Consider the following 26,739-nt stretch of genomic DNA (forward strand, 5'->3'; position numbering starts at 1 on the left):
CGCAGCAGAGAGCTGGGGGCACTCCCCCCGGACCTTAGGAAGGCATGCATAATAGTCATACATAAGCCCGGGAAACCCCCGGAGGAATGTGCCTCCTATCGCCCAATATCCTTGATCAACGGCGAAGCCAAGGTCCTCGCCAAAATACTAGCCAACAGAATGCTGCAAGTTATAGAGGCCCTGGTCCACCCCGACCAATGCGGATTCATGCCCAACAAATCCACCCGCATGAACCTGCGCAGAGTCCAGTTGGCGCTGAGCAGAGCTAAGGAAATACCAGCCCCATTGGCCCTCCTGGCAGTGGACTTCGAAAAAGCATTTGACTCTGTAGATTGGGAGGCCTTGTGGGCAATCATGGCTCGGATGAACTTGGGGCAGACGTTTATATCGTGGGTTAAACTCCTGTATGCACAACCGGAGACCACGGTAAGGGTGAACGGCAGATATTCCCGATCATTTCCCCTAGGCCGTGGTACGAGACAGGGATGCCCCCTCTCCCCGCTGCTTTTTCTCTTGGCCATAGAACCCCTCGCAATTGAGCTTAGGAATAACACTAATTGGTCAGGGTTTGCCTGGCCGGGAGGGGGGGGAAGACCGACTTTCCCTGTACGCGGACGACCTCCTCATATACCTCAGCAACCCACGCACATCCTGCCCGATTGTCTCCCGCATCCTTAGTGAATATCAGCGCTTTGCAGGTCTTAAGGTTAACGAAACCAAAACCATTTACTTCCCGGTCAAGGGAAACGAGTCTGCGATCCCTGAATCCTGCCCATATCACGTCTCCATTAGAGAACTCAAATACCTGGGCATAAGACTCGACCCGACACTGGGTGGGTTCCTGCAACTCAACTTACAACCAATAATTGACCGGTTCAATAGGGACACCTCCCACTGGCAATCACTCCCACTATCACTAATGGGCAGAGCGGCGCTATTCAAAATGTTGACCCTCCCCAGACTGCTGTATGTACTCCAAAACGCCCCCCTTCCCATCCCCCGAGACACCTTCGCACTCATAGACAGACGCCTTCGCACCCTGCTGTGGGGAGGGAAACAACCCAGGATCGCCCTTGAAACGCTTCAGCGATCAGTGTGGGAGGGAGGCATCGGTCTGCCATGCATACGCACGTATTACCTTGCAGCCCAGATTGGGGTGGTAAACGACTGGATACACGCAGAGCCCACACTCCCCCACATCCGTCTTGAAATAGAAAGCATGACCCCACTAACCCCATTACAGATTCTGTACGCCACCCACGACCAACCTCCGTTGTTGCCCAAAATGACACGCCACATTAGCCGGGCCTGGCGGGACGCGCACAAACTAATAGGCTGGAAAGGTAAACCGACACTATCCCAACCCCTATGGCACAACGCACTCCTCCCGGAAATTGTTAAGATGGGCCCCTTCGGCCACTGGTGCGCGAAAGGGATACATACACTAGCGCATGTGATACAGGACGGCCACCTCCTTGACTTTGAGACCATGCAGGAGCGATTCGACCTTGCTCCCATGGACCGGTTTCGACATGCGCAACTGGCCCACGCTATCCGCACACAATTCCCTGATACGACAACTATACCCCCCTATACTCCCATTGAGACCAACATCCTTTCGCAACACATTGTCACCAAGGTCACTTCCACGCTCTATCAAGCTCTCAACTCCTTTGGGGCGACGCAGCTGGATGGGCTCAAAGAAAAATGGGAAAAGGACATAGGTCTAATGGAACCAGAAGACTGGGTAGAGGCATTGATGTCCCCTAGAGAAATAGGCATAGACTCCAAGCTCAGGCTTATACAGCTGAGGATCCTCCACCGCACATACTATTCACGCACTGACATGGCCAAATGGGGGGGACTGGAAGACGGGACATGCCTCAGGTGCAAAACAGAACCTGCCACATTTTACCATATGTTATGGGACTGCCGAGTATTACAGGTCTTCTGGGAGAGCTGTATCAACAAGATCGCAGACACCCTGGCGACAACAATCCCCAGGGACCCCAAAATGATACTGCTGGGAATCCGAGGTGAGGTGGACCTGTCGAAATATGAGAAAATATTTCTGACACTGGCATTGGGGGCAAGCAAAAGACTGATCGCGGCTAGCTGGGGCTCTGTCGACCCGCTATCCGTGAACCGCTGGAGCAATGAGCTGGACAGATGCGCGGCCGTGGAGCGCCGGATTTATAATGCACGAGGCTGCCCCCGCAAATTCGGGAAAATATGGGATAAGTGGTTGGACGCTAACTGAAATCTATCACTGAAAACAGACATGTACAGATGTTAACATTGGTTACCTGACCTATCCCACACATGCCTGCTGGTTCCTGACCCGACTGGGTTCCTTTTGCCTTTTGAAAACTGCCTTGCTACCACGATCTGATGTATACCATTGATTCATGTTTGTCTTGTTGTTTATGTTCCTAAAACGTAATAAACAGAATTATTAAAAAAAAAAACATCAATTTCCAAAAGGTGTTTTTTAGGAGACTCTATGGGATTTGAGCCAATTACTGTATTGATTTCTCCTCGTCTGTGGGGTTTAATGAAAGGCCCTTAACAGCCATAACTGAAGGGCCCACTGGAAAAATGACCTGCCAGCCTTCAAAAACTTTTACACTGAAAATTGGCCTATTAAAGCAGACTGTGATTTTTTTTTGCAAGTAACACAAGAAAGTTCTATGTGAGAAGGCCAAGAATTGGAAATCAAAAGAACTAGCATTACAAAAGAAAAGGTTGAGTTGAAAAGCAGCCTTTTAATTCACAGTGGGAAGTCTCTGTGTAGTCGATGTATCCAAACTATTTATGACTAGTAGAACATCAACTTCATACAACAGAATGGCAAATGGCCGGAAGAAATGAGAGAAGATTTGCATACATATGAAGACTTCCCATTAGTTTAAATGGACTATCATAACTGATGCATTTTCTCAGCCACTGCATCCATTCATGTGTCATTCTTTAGATAATTTTAAGGCAATTTTGTTGAAATATAATGTGGCCATAGGCGACTTAGGCATTGTAATGGCAAGGTAAAATGTGTTTCTGGCTGCTCTGAAAAAGTCCTGAATTTAAGAATTGGCATACTGTTGGAGGGTAAAATTAGGTATTTGTAGAGTAAATTGCATGTTCATAACTATTATGCTTTTTGTAAAAACAACAAAAAAATGGCCACATGCCCATGCAACATGTGCGGGCCTGGTTGTCATTTTGTTTAATTCCCCATGATCAGCTGAAGCGGAATATATATACATTATGGTTGTTACTAGTAAATTACCAAGTTTTGTCATATAGCTAATTTCTGGCTAAAGTTGACATAAGAAAAAAAGGGGTATTTCAAATGAAAATTGACATAATTCTGTTCCAAATTCCTGAACCAAACCTTAGACATCCAAGATGGGCTTGGCGAGAAACTGTTAGGACCAATCAAAGGTGCGCACATTTTTGCAGGGCACTGCCCATATTGAAATCTTGATGGTGTCATTACCGGCATATAAAGTGGATGCACTATGAAGGAAAGGGAGATCTACCAGAATTACCAACAAGAGAGCTGCAAGAATTACCAACAGGGGAGCTGCTAAAAGCTACCACCAGAGAGAGAGCTGCCAAAAATCACCAAAGAGGATCTACTGAAAATTTAATCTGGGAGAAACATTGGAAGGGTTGACGATTTCTGTTGCTCTGGAGACTAGAAAGCAGAGGCTGTGTTTCTTCACTGGAGCCAGAGAGACAGAAGTGCTGTGGGATCCAATTGAATGAAGTGCTGGCTAGAATCCTGTTTTTCCCCTACAAGCAAAGCTGCTCAGTCCCTAAGTGTCAGGTCCAAAGGTTTCCAAAAGTAAGTAGATGGTCCAACAAAAGGTCAGCAGGGGGGATCTATTTAATTACCCAGTCCCTTTCATTGGTGGGTTCTTTTACTTTAGTGGTAGGGGGGAAACTGTGCAGATCCTTAGCCTATTTGACTGAATAGAATTTAATGAATTCCCATTTAGCAAACCACTACGGGGTGATTCTTTTGTTAATATTCAAAATGTAAAAAGCTGATTCCCTGTGTACGCTGAAAACAATAGCCTGTAATTTAATTGGGTAATCCTATTTGTCCTGTTAACCCCGACTTCTTTAAAGAAGAAGGGTGTCCTTCTCCCTAAGCTAGAACAATCCCTAAACTGCCAACATCCTCAACACAGGCCTTTAAGTGGAGGGGGGTCTGAAAATCCTAAATTCCTAAATCATCCCAATTTTTACTGTCCAACTTCCCCAACACAGACCTTTAAGTGGAGGGGGTCTGAAATTCTAAATTCCTAAATCATCCCAATGTTTACTGTCCAACCTCCCCAACACAGACCTTTAAGTGGACGGGGGTCTGAAAATCCAGAATTCCTAAATCATCCCATTTTTTACTGTCCAACTCCCCCAACACAGGCCTTTAAGTGAGGGGGGTCTGAAAAACAAACTTCTAAAATTGTCCCCAGTCCCTAGACCTGGCCTTTGAATAGAAGGGTGCTGCATGCAATTGATAATTGGGTGGTTTTTGGGGTTAGGGGGAGAAGGGCTTGCAAAAGTGAGACCTCATGTATCCAACATTGTGAACCAAACTGCTAGCCTTTTTTAAACACGCAGGAAAATCGAAATTGCACAGCACTGCATATGTAAATTGATTTTGTTCATTAACCAGTGTTGATTATTCCTTGATTTGAAATCTGTGTAAAGTAAAGTATTGTGATTTGAATTTTCCCACAACATGGGGGACTTATTTACGTAAACAGTTTAATTGTGAGCCACAGAGAAGGTGGCATGTGTAGTTTTCATGCAATCTCCATTACCTGTAATTTAAATAAATATAAATATACTTTCTGTACACTGGCCTGGTTATTGGCTCATTGTTGGCACAGGGGGAGGGATCCAAGGGGCATGATATGAATCGGAAATAGGGCTGAGCAAAGAATCCACTAAACAGTTTGTTGTGTGACACCTTGGTTGGGGAGGAAGGAACTCCCTGTGTTGAGGGTGGCCTCTCAATAAACCATTACAAGTCCTAATAAGGGCCGTCCTCTCAATAACAGGTAGATGGACATGTGATTGAAATGCTTGAATACCACATCTCATCCATCTTTCATTATGAGTGATAACAGCATCATACAGAGCATTCTGTTGGAATCCTAAAGAGAGGGATACAAGTTGTAATCCCCTCCACATCGAGTTGCGGAATCTGATGCAATAGCTCATCTTTGTATGTGTGCAAGCAGTTTAAATATAACCTTTCAAACATTCTGTTCTCAATTATCGCATGCCTCAAAATATCCTCTTCTCAGTCCTCCACCTTTGGCTTTTTCTGAGTCTTCCAAATTTGTAATTCTGTTGACTGCCAATGGTGCCCTGAAAAGCCACTTCCAAAGACCAGTAGCTTTCTCGGACCACATCCCCAGCAGCAGGAACACTGTCTCCTCTGGCGATCATCTACCCTCCCTTTCAGAACCAAACTAATCCCAGTCTCCTGCCAAAATTCACTCAGTCTTAGGCAACTCGACAACATGTATCTAAGAGTAGCTCCACCGCAGTCACAGCCCCAGCAGCCGCACTGCATGCATTCTGGTGAGTGTCCAGTGCCGGTCAGTCTCAGGCTGCGGTTCACCACACCATGTACATCTGCACACAAATCACCCAACCACTGATCATCTGACGGGTAGGTGCTTAGGTCCTCCACCCAGGATCGGCTGATCTTGGCTAGATCATCTTCCCCTTCTGACTCACAGGAAATGGGTTTGAGAATATCACATGCCTTCAGACCAGACTGCTTTAGGAGAGCATCCATCTTATGCTTCTCCACCAGGACCCATGACTGCATCTCCTGCCAATGCCGAAGTAAGGTCGCCAGTATTGTGGCTCTCCCCCCTCACCATCAGGGAGGCTAAACCTGTCTCTTAGATATTCAAATTTGAGGGGCAATTCACAGCATCAAACACCTTCAACCCAAAGGATGCCCACAGATACCCACTGTTTCAAATTTCAGGCTACAAACCTTTATCTGTAGGCATGTATTACCCAATAGGGAAGCCTTTCCATGCAAGTATATGTTGTCACCATTGCTCACAAGCAAGTCTTTAAACCTCCCTCGCCTGAGACTAGGAGATGAATCCATTAGCAATGTTCTAAAGCACCTGGAGATCAACTAGTAGGCATCATTAGGGCCACATGGATTGCCTGTGTTGATCCATCCAGGTCCTCATTGGCATACCTTTGCAAGAGGCAATGCAAAGATAGTAATGTGAAGGGGGAGGAAGGATAGCTCATGGACAAAGCGTTTGTCTTGGAAGCAAGACAATGCAGCGCAACACAGGTTCGAATCCCGATCCCGCGCGTAGAAACCACTCATTGGTATTAAGCGGGTTATAAAATAACAATTAAAAATGCATGGACTCTTAGCCGGGAAAGGCCAAATCCACTAATCTTGAGGTCCCTGGTCCAGGCATGCCACAGAACTCACGTTCTCCTACCAACCCCTCTACAAGAGGTGTTTTATCACTTTATGGAGCCTTTTGTAATTCCTAGAGCAAACCATCACCAATAGTATTTGCAAGGTATATAGGATCTTCGGTAAAGTGCACATTGATATTGCATTGACTTTACCCCAGAACGAGTGGTTCCGCCGCCACTGACGCTAGCTGTGAGAGAGAAGCTTAGCCATCGCGCAATGCCTTTTGGCTTAGAAGATAGACAGGTGAAGGATCTGTTGGCTGATAGTGCACAGACTACTGCAAGTGCCATCCTTGAGCAGGCTTGGATGGTGAACCTTTAAGACACAGTGGCAGTTCCTGCTGTATAGTTTGTAAGCTTCATAGAATGTGTTGACCTTCGAGCATTGAGGATTAGATCCCGAGTTTGCATCACCACCCTTAGTGTATATTGGAGAGTGTTTTTTGGAAGACATCTTCCACCGGATTGTGCCATATGGTGGAGGCAACACTTATGCCTCACCTATGTTCTGAACAAGATCAGAACAACTTATAGCTTGAAAGCCCTATTTGCCGACCAAAACATATGTAGACTATGTCAATAAGCTTCTACGGGTATTGTAAAAAGAAAAACATTGGTAATGTCTTTTGGGTGTAGAGAATTTGAAATACCTCATGGTTGTTTAAAAGGGTCCCGTATTAGGGTTGACCTAGAAGATTGTTTTAGTTGTTATTGGTTGTGTATATGGCAGCATGTGTATGAATGGTGGAACGAAATGGATGTCTAATATATGTGAATGATTCTTTACAAATGAACAGTTTTAATGTTTTGGTATAATATGTAATAAAAACCTTTTTTATGTGCATAATCTGTCAGTGGGACTATTCCAACCTCAACACTGAGGTCCATTTTGTTTATTAGTCCTCCTTAACACCTACATCTGCACCTCCTTCTCTCCCCACCTAACCTGAGACTGGACCATCTGCTCCCCCTTGTTTTGTTCCCTGGTTGTTTGTAGATCCTTTGCAGCCAAAATGCCCGGCCTCCCCCTCATCGATTGTTATCCCCCACCCGCCCCAGTATTGTTCCCTTGTGATCTGCTTCCCACGCTGTGTACTTCTCTCTATGACATATAAAGTGCTCTCTTGCTTCCAAAAGCTAGGTCTGTGCTCAATAAATACCCAAACAATAAGAAAAGGCAGAGTTGAGAAGGCGAGGTGGATAGAGGTGGTTGTGGCAAAGTGGAGTGATCAGGTGTAACGATCGTGGAAAGAGGAGATTGGAGGGAGAAAGGGAGAGGAAGGAGGAGATGGTATTAGAAATCATTAGAGAGGAGGTTGGAGGACACCTCGAGAGTGAGACAGACAGGGAGAGAGGTAGCTGGAGGAAGAAGAAAAGAGGAGGGAAGGTAGAGCTTTACCAGGGAGGAGAGGTGGAAGAACGTAGAGGAAGTTGGGAAGAACCAGAGAAAGAAGGATGGATGGGGCATGAAGAAAGGTGACTGGAGCATGAAGGGGGAGAGAACATCAGTCAGGAGGCTGGAAAGCATAAACAAAGAAAGCTGGAAGGAACCATCGAGAGGAGGCTGGAGGAAGCCACGAGGAAGGAGATGAAGACTATACCCAGGAGGAGGTCAGAAGAAACAAGGGAAGAGGGCTTAGAGGTGGCATTCAGGAGGCAGAAGCTTTGGATGGAGAGTGGAGGTAGAAGACCAGAGGGGAGTTGCAGAGAGAAACAGAATCTGTAGGTGGATAGCCCAGAGTCTCATTGAAGCAAGTTGGAGTGGTGCTATGAGCACATGAGTTGGCAAGAAGGAGGTACATGAGAAAACAGAGGGTGGAAAGGAGATGAGAGCAGGAGTAGGAGAGCCCCTTTAGGAACAAGACCGTTGTGAGGATTAAAAGAACTTTGGGTTTCTAGGGACAGAGCCAGGTCCCGGAGCTAGGGAAGTGGAAAGCAAGATAGAGAAAGCTATGTGATCAGTCTGTCAGTGGAAGCTTTAGGAATGTGCCAGGCTTTCCCAGGACCCAGCTTCTACCAATGGTGACAACTTGCATGCAGCTGCACATTGGTCCAGAGGTCTCTGGGAAGGACCGCTCGCTGTGTCGAGGATTGATTGATTGATTGATATTTTATTTCCATTGCGCTTGTACACAAGTGTTTCAGAGCGCGACAAGGCAAGGGAGGGGAACAGGGGTGAACAAAACAGCGATCTTACTAGTCCCAGTGACATTGAGAACGCGCACGTGCATGGGAGAGGGGGGAGGGAAAAAGTGCATGGAAGGGGGAGAGGTGGAAAGTGCGAAGCAGAGGAGAAACAGATAAATAACAAAAAATAAATAATAAAGGCAACAAACAGTGGTAATGCAGCCAGCAATTTGCAAGTGCTAGATTTAAGGCAGCAGACAGGGTAGGTCCGATAAGTGCAGGAAGAAAAAGGGGGTGCTGTATGGGTACAGATACAGACCCCAGTGCAAGGGGTGGGCCGGAGGCAGTGCGGGAGGGTAACAGGATGAGCAGGTACCTGGGCCCAAAAGACAGAGGATGGCCAGGTGCACGGTGCCAAGAGAGAACAGATCAGCAGGGGAGAGGGGGAGCGAAGGCAGAAGAAAATAGGAAGGTTTTGAGGTGCTTCCGGAACCGGAGTTGGTTCTCCTCAAGTTTTAGAGTGGCAGGGAGGCTGTTCCAAAGGGAGGCCCCAGCCGAAACAGAGATCTACCCCCAGCTCGTTTCTTAGAAAAACGACTGACCCTGAGTGAGTTGGAGGTAGAGGAGCGAAGAGCTCGAGAGGGGAGGTATTTGCGGAGGGATAGCTGAAGGTATTTTGTACCCAGGCCCCGGAAAGCCTTGTGGACAATGTAGAGGGTTTTGAATTTAATCCTTGCATCCACTGGGAGCCAGTGAAGAGATTTCAGAGCTGGAGAGATACGATCCCAGGGCTTGAGGCCAAGGACAAGTCTTGCAGTCCTGTTCTGGATTAATTGCAGAGGGCAGAGAGTAGAGGCAGGTAGATTTAGAAAGAGGCTGTTACAATAGTCCAAGCTAAGAGAGAACCAGAGCTTGAGATACCACGAACTTCTGGGGGAAGGAGAGGAAAGGCAGAGTACCTCTGAGGAGGTGCAGTCGGAAATTTGACTTTTTAGAGACCTCAGAGATGTGGGCGGAGAAGGAAAGGGTGGAGTCAAAGATGACCCCGAGGTTCTTAGCCTCGCAGGTGGGGGTAGGAGGAGGGCCAAGGGAGGCCGGCCAGAAAGTGAGGGGAAAGGATGGTGAAGGTGTGCCGATGAGGAGGATCTCTGTCTTGCTGGCATTCAGACAAAGATCATTGGCGGCACACCAATCTTGAATAGCAGTTAGGCAATCAGAGATGAGAGAGGGAGAGAAGGTGGCAGAGGGCAGCCTGAAAATGAGTTGAGTGTCGTCAGCGTAGCACTGGATATTTGAGCAGAAAATGGCAATGCAGTGGGCAAGAGTTGCCAGGTATTGGTTGAAAAGCCAGGGCGAGAGGTTAGACCCCTGGGGAACACCACAGGTAGAGAGGAAAATAGATGAAAGGAAGGACCCAAGTTGGACCTAGGCGGGTCGATCTGAGAGGAAAGAGGTCAGCCAGGCCAGAGCCTGAACAGTGATACCCAGGTTTTCACGGAGACACAGGATGAGAGGATGAGACGCAGAGGACCTCATCCTACAGAACTAAGAGACCATTAAGGAGTGCGTGTGATACTTAAAAGCAACAGGACTGTGAGTGACTGTGAGCTGATCAGTTTCTCCAGGAGGGGAACCCATATTATGGCTTGCAAGACTAAGAACTGTTAAACACACGGAGAAGCCACCACACTGTTGCTGTTGAACATATTACGCTGCCTTTATTTATTTATTTTGGGCAAACCCTGTAACTATCCCAGATAAGCCCTTGGTTGACTGCACTTCTGTGTATCTTGGTGGTGATGCTATCCTGATTTGTGACACCAGGGCCCCTGGCAGAGATGCCAAGTGATGGGAATTGATTGGCAAGGAAATTGGAGGTAGCGAGATTGGTGATCAACTCAGACAAATCTGTGCTGAATCCTTTCCTGGCAGTGCAGCTCGTGTGGTTTGTCATACACTCCAGAGACCCAATCCTTCGCCTTCCCAGGATGATGATGTGCCTTATAAGAAAGGAACGCAGGCATCCCTCTCCCTCCCATGGTTTCATTGGCTGAGATCCATAGGTCTCCTCATCTTCCATGAATTTAATATTCCTTATAACCCACCCCCCCCCCAAACCTCCTTTGGATAAAAGCACTATCTAAGCATCGCAAATAAACAAATAAATAAACCTTAGCCTCGTCACATCATTGGAGCCGTGCTGCATCTCGCTGCACCCACACCAGATCAAGAATGCATTTACGTCTGGATTCTCCAGGTCCTTGCTACCAACAGCAGTACGGTTAGTAGATATATAGGGAGAGATCGAGAGGAGCCGCCTCTTGCTTATGTCTTTTCGGCATGGAGTGAGACTGGACTCCATTTCCAGGACTACTATACATGACCCACTATCACTCAGACCCAAGAGTCAGCCTAAGGCAAAGGAGGTTTACAAATAACGAGGGGTGAAGGGGAACCTACACCTAAATCTACTCTAACATCTGCATCACGGCATGCCACTAATCCAGGACCACCACAATTACAATGCCAGTTAGGCAGCCGAACCAAGGGCGGCGGGGCTTCAAGGCCATGTCTTGTCGGTGGTGGACCGGTGATGTGTGCAGTTTAAAAGACAAATAACGTGGCCTAACACATCACTCTGACAGATGTCCATACTGAACATAGACAGGCCTTTGTGGTTGGCATGCAAGAGAAACATGATAGAAATGGTGGAAAAGGGGAGGAAGAAACGGGTAAAAAGAGTAGGGGCAAAGGAATGCTGGGACTGGAACCCTCTCAGAAAAAAAACGAAAATGTTGCCAAATTACGCATTTAAAATTGTATACATTTTTCAGGGAGTTGCGAAAATAAGACTCTCCAGGGACTGCAGAAAGTTCTGTGCACAAAAAAACAGGTTCAGTCGACTGAGCTATGTTCTGGTGCCAAATGTTAACCTCACTAGGCAACTGCAGCTCAGGGAAGCGGCTGTAAAGGGATGGTTTATTTTCAGATTATTCCCAGAGGAGCCCAGCTACCTCCTAAGAAGGGCCCAGTCTCCAGAGCCCCCAGGATTCCTCAAAGGTTTTATGGCAGGGCCCTACGACTGGTCGGGCAGCATCCTAGGGGGCTGCACGTTCAGGGCCGTACGCTCAGGGCCACATCCTCAGGGCCGCACCTTTTGCATGGAACCTTCACACAGAAAGACAACCACCAAACCTGGCGGTGTCCTCGTGGTCACTCACTTCTCCAGACTCTAGAACGGACTGTGATTGGCCGAGGCTGCAGCGGGCCTTCCCTGCTGTTCGTTAGGGCCCCTGGCGCTTACGTTGTTGGCTGAAAAGGAACCTCCCCACTTCTCGGTGCTATGAGGTGACCTTACTGTGACATTCGGTGCTCCACAAGAAACGAGCACAGCATAGCCTTACGCGATACAGCCACGTAACACATTCATTCTCCAGCAGAGGACTGCGTGACTGTGCAGCAGCCCTGCACGTTTCCCTCCCCTTTCTAAGTGCCAAACTTACAGCATATCCCAGCATAAATCCGGACCCTTAGCTGCCTGTCCTGCCCATTGTTCTTAAATTACATTGGTATTCTATACCAGGGTCAAATTACTATTCAGGAGTTTTCCTGGTGGAAAAATGTAAAAGGCAACCCCGGGTCAAAAAGCCGCCATGATTTAACCAGGCGGCTGGAGCAGACCTCAAGCCCATCAAGCAGCCAGACACCAGGTGTTATAAACTTGTTAGCGTAGATTTCACCAAATACCATTTTACCAAATGAGATGTCACTGAATTTATTTCACCGAATATGGTAGGAGAAGTGGTATATGTGTAATACATAATAGGTGGGGTGTGGAGTAAGCACAGGGTAGGGGGGCTGAGGAGTATAAGTTAGGGTAGGGGCTGAGGGGATCTGCGGGGGTCTCCCCCGCATTATAAAAAAAGAAAGTAGAAAAAATAAAAAGTTCATTTCGTTCTTCTGTGAAATGGTTTTGGTGAAATCTCCATTAGGTAAAATATTTTCGAAGAAATCACATACATCCTTATAAACGACCTACTGCTGTTCTAAACTGGTTCATGTGGAAAATCGATTCTAAGTCATCCGACCGCGGCTGATTTTGCCGTGGCCGGAACGTTCGCATGACAAAGGTGCGAACTACCAAATGTTCGCCCCTTTCTCATGCAAACACACTTACATACTACGGGGGCTGCAGGGGTGTCCCCCGCAACCCTCCCTCACTATACTATAAAGTATAGTGAGCAGGATGTTGCGGGGGACACCCCTGCAGCCCCCACAGCCTTTTTTTTTTACTTACCTGCAATGCTACCTACCACCAAAGGTTCAAACTTTTGGTGTTCAAACCTTTGGTGGTAGCATTTTTCGGTCGTTTTGTACGGTCAGACTTTTTTTTCGGTCCGATCGTACAAAACCGGAAAATCAGCATCTGCAACCAGACAGTCTTAGAACATCCCACCCTTTCTGCACTAACAATCTATGCTCAGCCTTAATGTATCCACACGCGGCAAAGGTAAGACAAACCATTTGTTTCCCCTTCTATATCTCGGGAGGATAGCTCAGGGGCAACGTGCTCTCCTTGGAAGCAAGACGTGAAGCAACACAGGTTTGATCCCCGGGAACGCGAAACATCTGGGTATTAAGCGTGTTATAAATAACCTATCATATCATATATCACCCCATCCCTAAGTCTGCGGGGTCTGCACCTGCTTGCCCATCCTCTTATCTTCTCCATTTTCTTTTTCTGCTGCAGACTTAAGCCTGGATACCCCGGGCAGGGGTAGAACAGGCAAACCTCTAGACAAGCCATATGATCTGCGATCAGTGCGGTGGTGATTGTGTGCAGTGTAAAAGTCTTGTAACATAACAGAATATTAATTATTAATACTCTGAGGGTATTTATTGAGCGCGGACCATCAGGAAGCAACGCAGCGCTTTACAATCATAGGGTGAAGAGTAAGGTTAGGGATCCGAAAAACAAGGGAGTGGGATCTACTAAGTCTGTGAATCGCGTGCATGCAATCTAGTCAAACTGCCCAGTGGGGGGAGTGCCCGCCACGAGACCTGCAGGACAAGTGACTGAACACCAACTGACCTCGCTCAGCCTAACACCTTTCTGTAGTCAAAGAAATGAAGGTCCTGGCATAATATTGCCACTAAGTATTCCAACCAAAGAGGTTTCAGTGGGGGTCTGGGCACAGCTGCTTACTCCATGCCACGCTCTGAACCGTTCTTAATGTTCACGATGCATATATATGGAGACAGAGGGGGGTTGGGCACAGCTGCTTCCTCCATGCCACGCTCTTTACCTTTCTTAATGTTCACAATGCATATATATGGAAACAGTGGGGGTTGGGCACAGCTGCGTACTCCATGCCATGCTATGAACCTTTTTTGATGTTCACAGTGCACATCTACAGAGACCGTGGGGGAGTTGGGCACAGCTGTTTACTCCATGCCACGCACTGAACCTTTCTTAATGTTCACGGTGCACATCTATAAAGACAGTGGGGGCTGGGCACAGCTGTTTACTCCATGCCACGCACTGAACCTTTCTTGATGCTCACGGTGCATATATATGGAGACAGTGGGGGTTGGGCCCAGCTGCTTACTCCATGCACAGCTGCTTACTCCGTGCCATGCTCTGAACCTTTCTTGATGTTCACAGTGCTCATCTATGGAGATAGTGGGGGGTTGGGCACAGCTATTTACTCCATGCCATTCTCTGAACCTTTCTTGATGTTCATGGTGCACATCTATGGAGACAGTAGGGAGTTGGGCACAGCTGTTTACTCCATGCCACGCACTGTACCTTTCTTAATGCTCACGGTGCAAATGTATAAAGACAGTGGGGGCTGGGCACAGCTGCTTACTCCAGGCCGCACTCTATACTTTTCTTGATGCTCACAGTGCACATCTATGGAGACAGTGGGGGTCTGGGCACAGCTGCTTACTCCATGCCATGCTCTGAACCTTTGTTGATGTTCCTGGCGCATATCTTTGGAGACAGTGAGGGGGTGGGGGGCTGGGCACAGCTGCTTACTCCATGCCACGCTCTGCACCTTTCTTGATGTTCATGGTGCACATCTATGGAGACAGGGTGAGGTTGGGCACAGCTGCTTAGCTTACTCCATGCCACGCTCTGAACCTTTCTTGATGTTCACAGTGCATATATATGGAGACAGTGGGGGCTTGGCACGGCTGCTTACTCCATGCCACGCTCTGCACCTTTCTTGATGTTCATGGTGCACATCTATGGAGACAGGGTGAGGTTGGGCACAGCTGCTTAGCTTCCTCCATGCCACGCTCTGAACCTTTCTTGATGTTCACAGTGCATATATATGGAGACAGTGGGGGCTTGGCACAGCTGCTTAGCTTACTCCATGCCATGCTCTGAACCTTTCTTGATGTTCACGATGCACATCTATGGAGACAGTGTGGGGGAGGTCGGGGGGGGGCACAGCTGCTTACTCCAAGCCACGCCCTGAACCTTTCTAAGCATAGGTAGTGCACATCTATATATAGTGTGGGGACTAGGAACAGTTGTTTACCCCATGCCACGCTCTCAATATATCTGGAGGCTCATAGTGGACATCTATGCAGAGAGTGGGGACTACGCACAGCAGTTTAGTCCATGCCACGCTCGGAAATCAGCTAAAGAGAGTAAGCACGGAGCACAACTGTTTACTCCATGCCACACTCTGAATAGGTCTGGACGTTCGCAGTGGACATCTATGGAGACAGGGTGAGGCTGGGCACAGCTGCTTACTCCATGCCACGCTCTGAACCTTTCTTGATGTTCACGGAGCACATCTGTGGAGACAGTGGGAGGCTGGGCACAGATGCTTACTCCGTGCCACGTTCTGAAATCATCTGGAGAGAGTAAGCACGGAGCACAGCTGCTTACTCCATGCCACGCTGTGAACCTTTCTGGGCGTTCGCAGTGCACATCTATGGAGACCGTGGGGGTCTGGGCACAGCTGCTTACTTACTCCATGCCACGCTGTGAACCTTTCTGAGCGTTCGCAGTGCACATCTATGGAGACCGTGGGGGTCTGGGCACAGCTGCTTACTTACTCCATGCCACGCTGTGAACCTTTCTGAGCGTTCGCAGTGCACATCTATGGAGACCGTGGGGGTCTGGGCACAGCTGTTTACTTACTCCATGCCACGCTCTGAAATCATCTGGAGATAGTAAGCACAGAGCACAGCTGTTTACTCCATGCCACACTCAAATCATGTAGAGAAAGCACTGGGCAGAGCTCTTTACTCCATGCCACGTTGTGAACCTTTCTGAGCGTTCACGGTGTACATCTATGGAGACAGTGGGGGTCTGGGCACAGCTGCTTACTCCATGCCAGACTCTGAACCTTTCTGGGCGTTCGCAGTGCACATCTATGTAGACAGGGTGAGGCTGGGCACAGCCGCTTACTCCATGCCAGACTCTGAACCTTTCTGAGCGTTCGCAGTGCACATCTATGGAGACCGTGGGGGTCTGGGCACAGCTGCTTACTTACTCCATGCCACGCTGTGAACCTTTCTGAGCGTTCACGGTGTACATCTATGGAGACCGTGGGGGTCTGGGCACAGCTGCTTACTTACTCCATGCCACGCTGTGAACCTTTCTGAGCGTTCGCAGTGCACATCTATGGAGACAGTGGGTCTGGGAGCAGCTGCTTACTCCATGCCACACTCTGAACCTTTCTGGGCGTTCGCAGTGCACATCTAAGGAGACAGTGGGGGTCTGGGCACTGCTGCACCTCCATGCCACGCGGTGAACCTTTCTGGGCGTTCGCAGTGCACATCTATGGAGAGGGAAGAGGCACGGCCACTGGCCCGGCACACACACAACCGAAAGGACGACGATTTACCTGCGAGAGGAGCTGCATCCGGCGAGGCCGAGCCCTTGCTCCGGGACGGTATGAGGAAGGAAGGTAAACAGAGCAGCCCGGGAGCTGCAGGCCTCAGAAGGTTCAGCCCAGGCCCCAGGCTGCAGCTGCTCGGGGTGCAGTCCAGCCAGGTGCAGGACGTCAGCTCTGCAGCTGGGTGGAGAGGGGCACTCCTCCCTCCGAGGCAGCTGCAACTTTCCAGAAGACAGAAGGGCGGGGAGAAGCCCGACGTTTTGATTATCAGTCCGTCCCGAGGCTCCAGCTGCATGGCTGCATTTATTTCTTTATTTATTGTTTGCTTTTTCGGCGCTTATGCAGGAAGTAAATACTGTTTCAAAGCGCCAGCAGGGTAACAGGGAGGGGGACAAGGGGAAGTAACAATATCGATATACATACAGTGGGAGGGTGTTCAGACCGTACAAGTGCAAGCCTCTACCGTTCAGCCCACATGTTTATTTCCTTTTTGTACCATTTACAAATAACTTTCTAGCTAGTGTAGACACTTTTTACCTAGCGTAGAACTTTCCAATTTTTAATTGATATGTTATTTACATAGCACTTTCGCCAAAGCACAAAGAACATTTTACATACAATTATCACCCAACCGAAGTTGTTACTCATTTATAAACCTCAGGAGGATGAAAGGAGGAATGGGCCTTGCCGGGATTCGAACCTGGACCCTGCAGATCACACAGAGATGGTAGCAGTGAGCGCTCAACACGCTGGGCTATCTTGCCAGTTCTTTGAGAGCTTCCCGTTTTCCATGCTCTGCCCCCTTACAGTCTCCTTAGAATGTTCTATAGCTCCATGTTGTGACCGGTCAAAACGTCTACCCTCCCCCTCACCAACTTGACATTAGGTTTTGTTTCTAATAAAGGCGTGGAGGCAATTATTATACATGTATTTACTGTTGGATTTATGAGGCGCTAACAGCAAGTTATAACATGTTTTGTGCTCCCAGATTTAACTGCTTTATCTAACTCACTCGCAGCAAAGTAGCTTTGGCTCAAGCTGAATTACATTCAAAATTGTAACCTTGGGCTGCTTAATAAAGTTGAATAGCCTGATGAAGAGTTTTAAAAGTCGAAACACATGTCGCCACTTTGATAGAATACTTTGCTTTAGCACATGGATCAAATACTCTGCTTACGTCAATGTGAAAAATGTCTTTCAAAAAGATGCTCAAGCTGAATTACATTCAGAATTGTACCCTAGGGTTGCTTAATAAAGTTTAAAACCAAACCCTGATGAAGAGTTTTTGAAGACGAAACACATGTCGCCACTATGACGGTACACTTTAACTAGACACTTTAATGGAATACTTTCCTTTAGCACTTAGTTCGAATACTCTGATTACATCAATGTGAAAAATGTCTTTCAAAAAGATGCTTGATTAATAAATGTGACGGTTCCAGTACAGTACAAACCACACTGATGTGTCCCCCAGCCCCTTTCTTTTAATAGAAATAACCAACAGATAGCATTCAAATAATTACTGATCGAAATGTTTCTGAACAATTCATTGGTAGTAATAGGGTATTGAGTGCGGTTAAGGGTTAAGGGTACCAATACACACATTAACAGAGCAAAAAGCAAAGAAGCCCACCTCAGAGGCCCCCCCCAAGTTTCACGGTATTCTGAGCATCGCAGAGGGAGAATACAGTGCTAAGAATATACCACAAAGGCCAGAACCTGCGGTTGATATTGAACCCCAAACCCTGGAAAAAGTCCATTGACTAGGGGAGATGTTGTTGCTTGACCATGCCCTCCTGAGAGGAATCATTATTGCAAACCTTCCCAGCATGAAGGCGAGATATCACCACTCTCAGGAGCCTTGTGAATCAAGGCAATGATGGGAGCACGACCAGGAGGGCTACTGCCATCTGCAACCCGGCAGGTAAAAGTGACGATACCCATGTGGTGCGCAAATGGGAACCACCAGGCAAGCATCCTTTAAATCCATCTTCCAAATCCAGTCCCCTTGAGGTAAGGTGTCTCATAGAAGGTGGATACCCTACCATTTCAAGTGTCTGCAGAACACAAGGGCAATCAATCTTTTCTGGTTGATCACTGAACACATATTTTGCCCGATTATGGAATTAACAATGTCATGTGCATGGAAGGGGAGGTGGAGGAGGTTGCTACTTATAACGTAGACTTTGGAATCTTGAATTTCCCATCCACCAGAGACTGTTTTGCCTGATCGAAAGAAAGCGAAAATGGGTGAAAAAACGGGCATGGGTTAGCTGGAAGCCTGTTTTGTAATCCCACTCCAACATCCCCAGCAACCAAGCCAATGAACGAAGATCTCCACTGCCTACTCAACACAAATGAAAGACCCAACTCACAGGAAAAGTAACATCTTTGACCTCATCGTCACTGCATTTCCCACCCTCCACCACAGCTCTCCGATCCCGCTTGACTGGTCAGACTATCTGTCAATCCCCCTTGACATAAGTCACACCACACCAGTCAAGCAAACCCATCGAAAACCCAGCAAACAAGTCTCCAGATCATTCAAGAACTTCCTAGGGTAGGCTCTCGCAGAAGACCTCGCCAAACTCCACTTCACATAGCCTGATCTACCTCTGATGATCCAGGACTGTGACTGACTTCTCCAAGAACTCAACACCACCCTCACAACCAACATCAACTGCCATGCCCCAGTGAAACAACGCACCGTCAAGCCTAAACATTTCACACAGTGGGACATGTAGGAACTCAACTTAAAAAAACGAACTGCCAGGAAACAAGAAAATACTTGGTGAAAATCATGCAACGCATCCAACCTCACCCTGGTCAAGGAACTCTGTGCTACACGCAGATGACTGGTCACCGCTGCCAGGGCCAACTACTACCAATACACGGGGAGTAGGGAATGGGTTCTAGAAACTGAACGCTCCTGTGCTGAGCTCTGTGTAATCATAGTTCTTTTTCTGGTGTTTCTTTTCAAGGTCACAGGGAGGAAGGGACAAACCCAATACCCCTTAAGGAAATTCCGTACAAAGAAGTCCTGGTTACAGATGAGCTACCCGCACCGAAATGGCAACAGCCTTAGGGATTCTGCACGATTGAAAAGAATCGCTATAACAACATGGGATAAATCCCCCAGATATACTACTTTTGCCTTGATAAAGACCCTTTGGGGTTGAAACACGGACGGGCTGACCACCTTCATTTTACTATATGTCCACATCTTGGACAATAAAAACCACATGTGAAGACACAGCAACCTGCGTGAGATCCCTTTTTATTTACAAGGTTCGAATATATCATAACTTACTGCAAGGTAACCAGGACTTCTTTGTACGATACTACCAATACACCATAGCTAAGGCCATCAATGAAAGCAGAACCCTCTTCAAAGCCATCGAGCACTGCATCACTCCTATTTATCGACCCATCTGTACTGTACTCCATCAAAAAATCCACTTCCATCAACTCCTTCTTCATCAACAAGATCAGCATGATCCATCAACACATAGACACCAATGCTACAACTGACAGCACACTACACATCCCATCTGGCAAAACCACAACTACCAGAACAATTTTCAAGACACTCATCATGGATGACCTCACTGCCACCCTAGCGTCACTTAAGGTCATATTGCACGCAGACAACAACCTCCCTGCCTCTGTACTCAAGTCCCTTCCTACTGAAGCACTCCCCCCTTACTTGACAATCATCAACAGCTTCGTAACTCAAGGCAACTTCCCTTCGGTCCTCAAGACTGAATAAATCCTCCCGCTTCTCAAGAAACCAACACTGAATCCTGACGACCTCAGTAACTACTGCCCCATCACCCATCTTCTCTCCTAAGTAAAACCCTTGAGAAAGCAGCAGCCTTGCAACTCCTCCAACACATCAACAACCTCCTTCAGTCCTACCAATCTGGCTTCAGACCCAGATATATCACATAAATGGCTACTAACAAGGTGATCGACAATGCCCTTAAAATCCTTGATGATGCTGATCAGTTTGTACAAATGAATTCCTCCATATCACCAACTCTACCCATCATCTGCAGCGTACCGCAAGGATCCATCCTCTCCCCCGTGATCTTCAATCTTTACATGGAACCACTTGGAACCCTTGTCGCTCCACACAACATCCACATCCACATATAGATGACACACAGCTCTACCTCAAGATATCCTCCATCAAAGACATCCACAGGCGCAGGACCTGCCTCACATTGATCCAGTGGTGATGTCCAGTGATTACCTGAAGTTTAATTCCTCCAAGTCTGAATTCCTACTCCTGACCAACAACATTGAACACCCTGACATACAGACCTGGCTCTCTGCTATGCACCTGGAGGGCTTCACACACCAGCTTGCCACCTGTTCCAGGTCCTTTGGGTTTGACATCAACAGACACCTCTCCTTCAAGCAGCGCATACCAAGGAACATACAACAGTGTGGTACCAACTTTCTCACCTGTGGAAAATTAAGCCCTTCATCCCAGAAAACAACTTCAGATCTGCTGTACAAGCCTTGGTCCTCTCCCACCTGAATGGTGGTGAAGTCCTTTTGAAAGGTCTTTAGGCGACTACCCTGGCCCCCCTGATATGTGTCCTGCATGCTGCAGCACGACTCATCAAAGGACTCCACAAATTGGACTGCATCACGCCAACCCTCTTTGAACTATACTGGCTCCCACAGCAAGCCAGTATCATTTTGAAAATCCTGTTGCATCTACAAGGCTGTCACCCTGAAGTCCCCAAACTACCTCACTGAGAACCTCAGAATCTCTGGAGGCCTACGATCTACCAGGAATAAAGACATGTGTAGACTTGAACTCTGTTGATGCAGGAAGGAAAGAACCAGAAGACAGGCTTTCCTTGTCTGTGCCCCAAAAAACCCTGGAACCTTTTCCCCACCAACATCAGACTCCCCCCCTCACCGCTTCTACAATTCAGGAATGGCTCCTTCCTAACATCTACGACCACACACCTTCTACTCCCAACCCTACTTGAGACTGGGTGATCTGCTCCCCACCGATTCCTCCACTAGTTGCTTGTAGATTCTTTGCTGACAAATTTCCCAACTCCCCCAAAGTTAGCTCCCCACTCCCTTGTTTATCTGCTCCCCTCAACATGTTCTTCTCCTATGCTTGTAAAGCGCTCCATTGCTTCTCAAAGCGCGGTCCATGCTGTGAGAAGCATGAAGGTAAACCAGGGGGATCCTTTGTTCAGGTGGCCAGGGAAGGGCCATCGCTCTTGGATCCCAACACTGGCGGTGGACAAACAAGGGAGGATCCTTGAGGACTGCGGAAGGAATGCCCTTGGGTGTGACACAGTATCCCCTTTCTTTTGACTTACCTCTACCCGACATCCCCTCTGTCTATATGGGATATTATCACCAAAGACCCATCATGCCCCAACCTTTACCTATACCGAAAAGAAAGTGAAACCATCGAGGAAAACCATAATTATACTTAAATTCCAAAAGTGCCTGTAATTGGCATAGTGGGAGCAAAACATCAAATGTGCATTCTGGGACTTGTAGTCCAAAAGAGCAAAGCTGTGAGACAGAGTGGTCCGGAGATGTGTGAGCACCCAATCGAAAGTCTCTGTAAGGTATCCAGTTGAGAGGTACCAAAAGTTAAAGTTAAAGAGTTGTAAAGAATTGTAAATCGGAGTGGTCCTGCGACGGGTCATGCAAACTCCTGTACAGAGTTGAAAGTCTTCGACTCTGGTGTCAAAAAAGGGGTCTGAGCCCAGACGAGGGGGACCCATCGTCCGAGCCCGGAGGAGGGAGACCAATCGTGAACTTATGTGATATCTTGACAAAGGAAAGGAACTTTTGTGTTTTGTTTGCTACATCAGACAAACTGCAGTAAGAGACTATGAATGGCAAAGAAACGTTGGCACAGAAGGTCCTGATACTGAGATATTGACGTTGTTAACAACTGTGCCGGTGCTTACGTGTCCCCAATCCCATGGAGTCCTATGGGACTCCACGGGAATGGGGATTACCGAAATTACTGGTGCCTGACTTCCGGCCGCCGGACTTGAAAGAGCCCGGTGGCACCGGGAAGTCAGGCGCCGGTAATTTTTTACGGGTCTGGTGGCATCCCACAAATAGCACCGGCACGGTTACCGCCGGACCCTTAATGAGCCCCAATTTCTTTTTGAAGTAATACGGCTCCCCTCAAACCCATGACTTGTGCGTGTGTGAGTGTATGGTGAAAGGGTGCACACTTAAATGTATAGATGGCTGCCTGGGTGTGCCTGTATGGTGAAAGGGTGCACACTTAAATGTACAGTTGGCTGCCTGGGTGTGCCTGTATGGTGAAAGAGTGCACACTTAAATGTATGGAGGGCTTGGTGTGTATATGGTGAATGGTGTGTGTGCTTGTGTACAGGAGCACAACAAAACTTGCATTTTGGGGGGCTAATCCTTCAAATGTTTGGAGAGGCGCTAACTTCACTGGTGGTGGGGAGGGGCAAACTTATTTGTGTGGGGGCATCTAACTTCTTTACGCGTTTTAATGAGACTATTCTAGTGCAGCTTCAATGTTACAAGCAGTTAAATCTCTCCGTTAAGTCTCCTATTCCCTCTCTACCTTTCCAATCACTCCCCTGGCATGCAAGTGCTAGACCCACATCACGATTTCAATTGCCTAGTTTTGCTGGGCCCTTATAAACAGCAAAACCTAAGTTCCGTTTAACATCTGTGTCCTGTTCTGTCCGGCAACTGCTCTAAAGGTCAGCCAGGTCGAGTCAACATAGCCCAAAATGTCAGGGGGGGGAGGGCTGAGTGCTGAAGCCCAGTCAACTCAATGGTGTTGTGCCACTACTTGTGTGTAATGCCTTGATTACTCCTAGCCCTGTTCTTCCTGGTCCCAGTACTTATGTATGAGGCAGTACTTGTGTATGAGGCTCTCTGCCTCATACACAAGTAAAGGGATGAGATAGAGGTACATGGAGGTAATGCCTGACTTAGCTACCTGTAACTCCTAGTCCCACTCTTCCTCATCCCAGTACTTACCTATGAGGCAAGGAGCCTCATACGTAAGCTCTGGGACAAGGAGGAGGGACGTGGAGGTAATTCTTGGCCAAGGAGCTGATTTTGGAGGTTGGGCTAGGGGGTAGGAGGGAGGGGGGATGTGTGGGGGATGAGATTGAGCGATAAATCATAATGGTTGTCCATGTCCAGGCTAAGCAGGCATAATATGTGGTATTAGTGGCTAGAGAGGCATTTTGGTGCAGCCAGTCTAGTCATTCCTCAGTTTGGTATGACTTTCTTTTAACTGGGAATTTCTGATAAAGCAGTCCTGCTAAGTGTAATTACCTGGCTAGGTTGTCATTTGGGTGCTGCCGGTAGCTATTTCTTACTGCAGCATTGTATATTTTTCTGGGCCTCTGTGATAAAATGATATGATAAAAGTAATTTATAACGCGCCTGTACACAAGTGTTAAATGCACGAAAAGACAAGGGAGGGAAGATAGAGGGAGGACAAGACAAACACTCTCACTAGGCCTTGTGTCATTGTGAGAACGAGAGGTGCAAGAGGAAAGGGAGGAGGGGAGTGCAAGGGAGAGGGGAGTGGAAAACAGGGCTGCAATACTCTGAGTAAGTGCAGCCAGGGCAGCATGGCTTTGAGTAGTGCAAGGAGAACAAGGGGTTGCAGGGTTACAGTTATAGCCCTAAGTGCATGGTAGGCACAGAGACAGTGCAAGGGTGACTGATCAAGAAAGAGCCTGGAATCAGAGACTCTGAGGGTATCCAAGCAACCGGTCGGTACAACATAAAGGTAGGTCAGCAGGGGAGGGAGAGAGAGAAAGCAGAGGAGAAAAGGAAAGTTTTGAGCTGCTTCCGAAACTTCAGGTGGTCCAGCTCAGGCTTCAAGGGGCAGGGAGGCCATTCCAGAGAGAGGCACCAGCAGAGTAGAGAGATCTACCCCCCCCCCCACTCTCTGCCTGGAGAAGCACCTAACCCTAAGAGAGTTGGCGGTAGCTGAGCGAAGGGCTCGAGAAGGAAGGTATTTTGGAAGAGAGCGTTGGATGTAGTGTGGGCCCTACCCCAGAAAGCCTTGTGGACAATGCAAAGGGTCTTGAACTTGATCCTTGAAGCCACCGGGAGCCAGTGAAGAGATTCCAGGGCTGGAGAGATATGATCCCTGGGCTTGAGGCCAAGGATATGTCTTGCAGTCCTGTTCTGGATTAGTCGCAGATGACAGAGAGTAGAGGAAGGCAGAACGAGAAAGAGGCTGTTGCAGAGGTCCAGCCTAAAGAGAACCTGGGCTCTGGAGACAGTGAGCTTCTGGTGGAAAGTGAGAAAGGGAAGAGTCCCTTTGAGAAGGAGCAGCTGGTAGTGGAACTTCTTTGTGACATCCGAGATGTGAGGAGAGAAAGAGAGAGTGGCATAGAAGATGACACCAATGTTTTTTTGCCTCGCAGGAAGGTGAAGGAAGAGGACCCAAGGCGGACGGCCATAGTTAGAGAGGGAAAGCTGGTGCCAGGGTCCCAATGAGAAGGATCTCCGTTTTACTGGCATTAAGGCAGAGATCCTTGGAGGCGCACCAATCCTGAATCACTGATAGACAGTCAGGAATGAGCGAGAGAGGAGAGGAGGCTGAGGGGAGCCTGAAGGAAAGCTGAGTCATCTGCATAACACTGAAAGTTAGAGGAGAAGGTAGAGATCAAGTGGGCCAAAGGGGCCAAGTAGAGGTTGAAACACCAGGGTGAGAGTATAGAGCCCTGGGGAACGCCACAGGTAGAGAGATGTGGCAGAGTCGATTGATCAGGATGGCGTTGTTGACTGTGTCGAAAGCAGAGGAAAGAAGGAGGCTGAGGACAGAAAGAATGCTGGAACGAAGGTTAGAGAGCAGATCTGGAGGAGCAGAGGAGCACATGTTTGGACGACGCTTTCATAGATAAGACTTGTCTAGAAACCTTGTCAGGTGTTGTCAGAGAGAAAGAGGAAAAAGGAGGGGGAGAGGAAGAGATGGCCAAAGGGGGCCGAGAGAGGAAGAGGGAGAGGAAGAGGAAGAGGAGATATAGGACAAGATGTCCTGAGTTTTAGCAGAGAAGTGAGAGGGCAGAGCCGTACAGGGGGCCTTGGAGGGAACAGGGGAGATAGAGACTGCAACAGGAATTGACCAGTTCCTTGCAGATTTTAAAGAGTTTGGCTATGTTGGTAGAGGCCACGGAGACGCAGGCTTTAATGTGTGCTCTCTTTTTGATGAGTGTTATTGCTTTGCCTGGCATTTTGGTGCAACCAGTCTAGGTATGTCTAAATGTGGCCCGGCATGCTTTACTGTAATGTTATTATGTGTCTACACTGGTCTACATTGTGCAGCCAGTTGGACATGTTTTCATTGTGGCATGGCATTCTTAATAGCAAAACATTAATATTCCTGTGCACTGTTGGTGACTTTCATCTATTGGATTGGTGTAACCCTACAAAACAATTGCAAACACTCTGGCTTTTTAGCCAATTTCTCTCAGAAAGTGGGCTGTATATCGCATTAAAATAGATATGTATATCTTTCTCCTAGTGCAGTGTGCGGCATACCCCTTCAGCAGCACGTTCGTGTATATTTTTTTAAATCTTTTTTATTTGTTTTGGTTTATTTATAAACCTTTACAAAAATACATATACTTTTAATATATTGCAAATTCATTTCGTCAGGTTCAAAAGGAAATCAAACAATTTCACTACATTAGCTAAATATACTGTGATCAAAGCAAAATAAAAACTTAATCATACACCAAAAGCACTAAACACACATTAAAATTATTTACATAACGATCACATTCTTACTTTTTAGATTAAATCCATCTAAGTACAGTGGTTTCTCATCATACTTTAGTTAGCGGAACCAAATTACATTTTAGCTGACCGGATTACGTTTTGACTAACCAACAGGCTTCAGTCCATCTTGACACAGTTTGCACACATTCCGCAAAAAGGTAGTTACTCATATTTTTAATCTTGTATTGTTGTCGTGTAACATTCTGTGCCATATAAAATCTCTTTCTACGTTATGGATGGAGTTGACAAATTGTGCAAAGTACCTTATTCGTTCAGCCTTAAGACCAGGGCAGACCAGTAGAATATGTTGAAGTGTTTCTACTTCACCCTCTTTCAAGCAAAATCTACACCATAGCCAAGTATTTGGATTACATTGCCTAATGTTTAGGATTTGATTTGTGGGTATAACGTTAAATCGAAAACGCATGTAATCATTTCGTATACATTTACTCGGGTATTGATTCAAGTATCCTTC

General features: G+C 47.4%; 2 protein-coding genes across 3 annotated transcripts in view; one reads left to right on the forward strand and one right to left on the reverse strand.

The window, feature by feature from the left end:
* LOC138453051 (sterile alpha motif domain-containing protein 12-like) overlaps positions 1 to 16,785 on the reverse strand; it is a 250,784-nt gene extending 233,999 nt beyond the window's left edge. Inside the window, exon 1 of one of the 2 annotated variants that reach the window (XM_069605508.1) lies at positions 16,479 to 16,785. The gene's annotated coding sequence lies outside the window, so the exon portion shown is untranslated. The remainder of the gene's footprint in view (positions 1 to 16,478) is intronic. The other variant, XM_069605509.1, reaches the window with a different exon arrangement.
* LOC138453050 (uncharacterized) overlaps positions 1 to 26,739 on the forward strand; it is a 275,851-nt gene that overhangs the window by 35,018 nt on the left and 214,094 nt on the right. The gene's annotated exons all lie outside the window — the stretch shown is intronic.

This window comes from Ambystoma mexicanum, chromosome 4p (genome assembly GCF_040938575.1).
Source record: "Ambystoma mexicanum isolate Mex_15411 chromosome 4p, UKY_AmexF1_1, whole genome shotgun sequence".
In the NCBI taxonomy this organism is placed as follows: Eukaryota; Metazoa; Chordata; class Amphibia; order Caudata; family Ambystomatidae; genus Ambystoma; species Ambystoma mexicanum.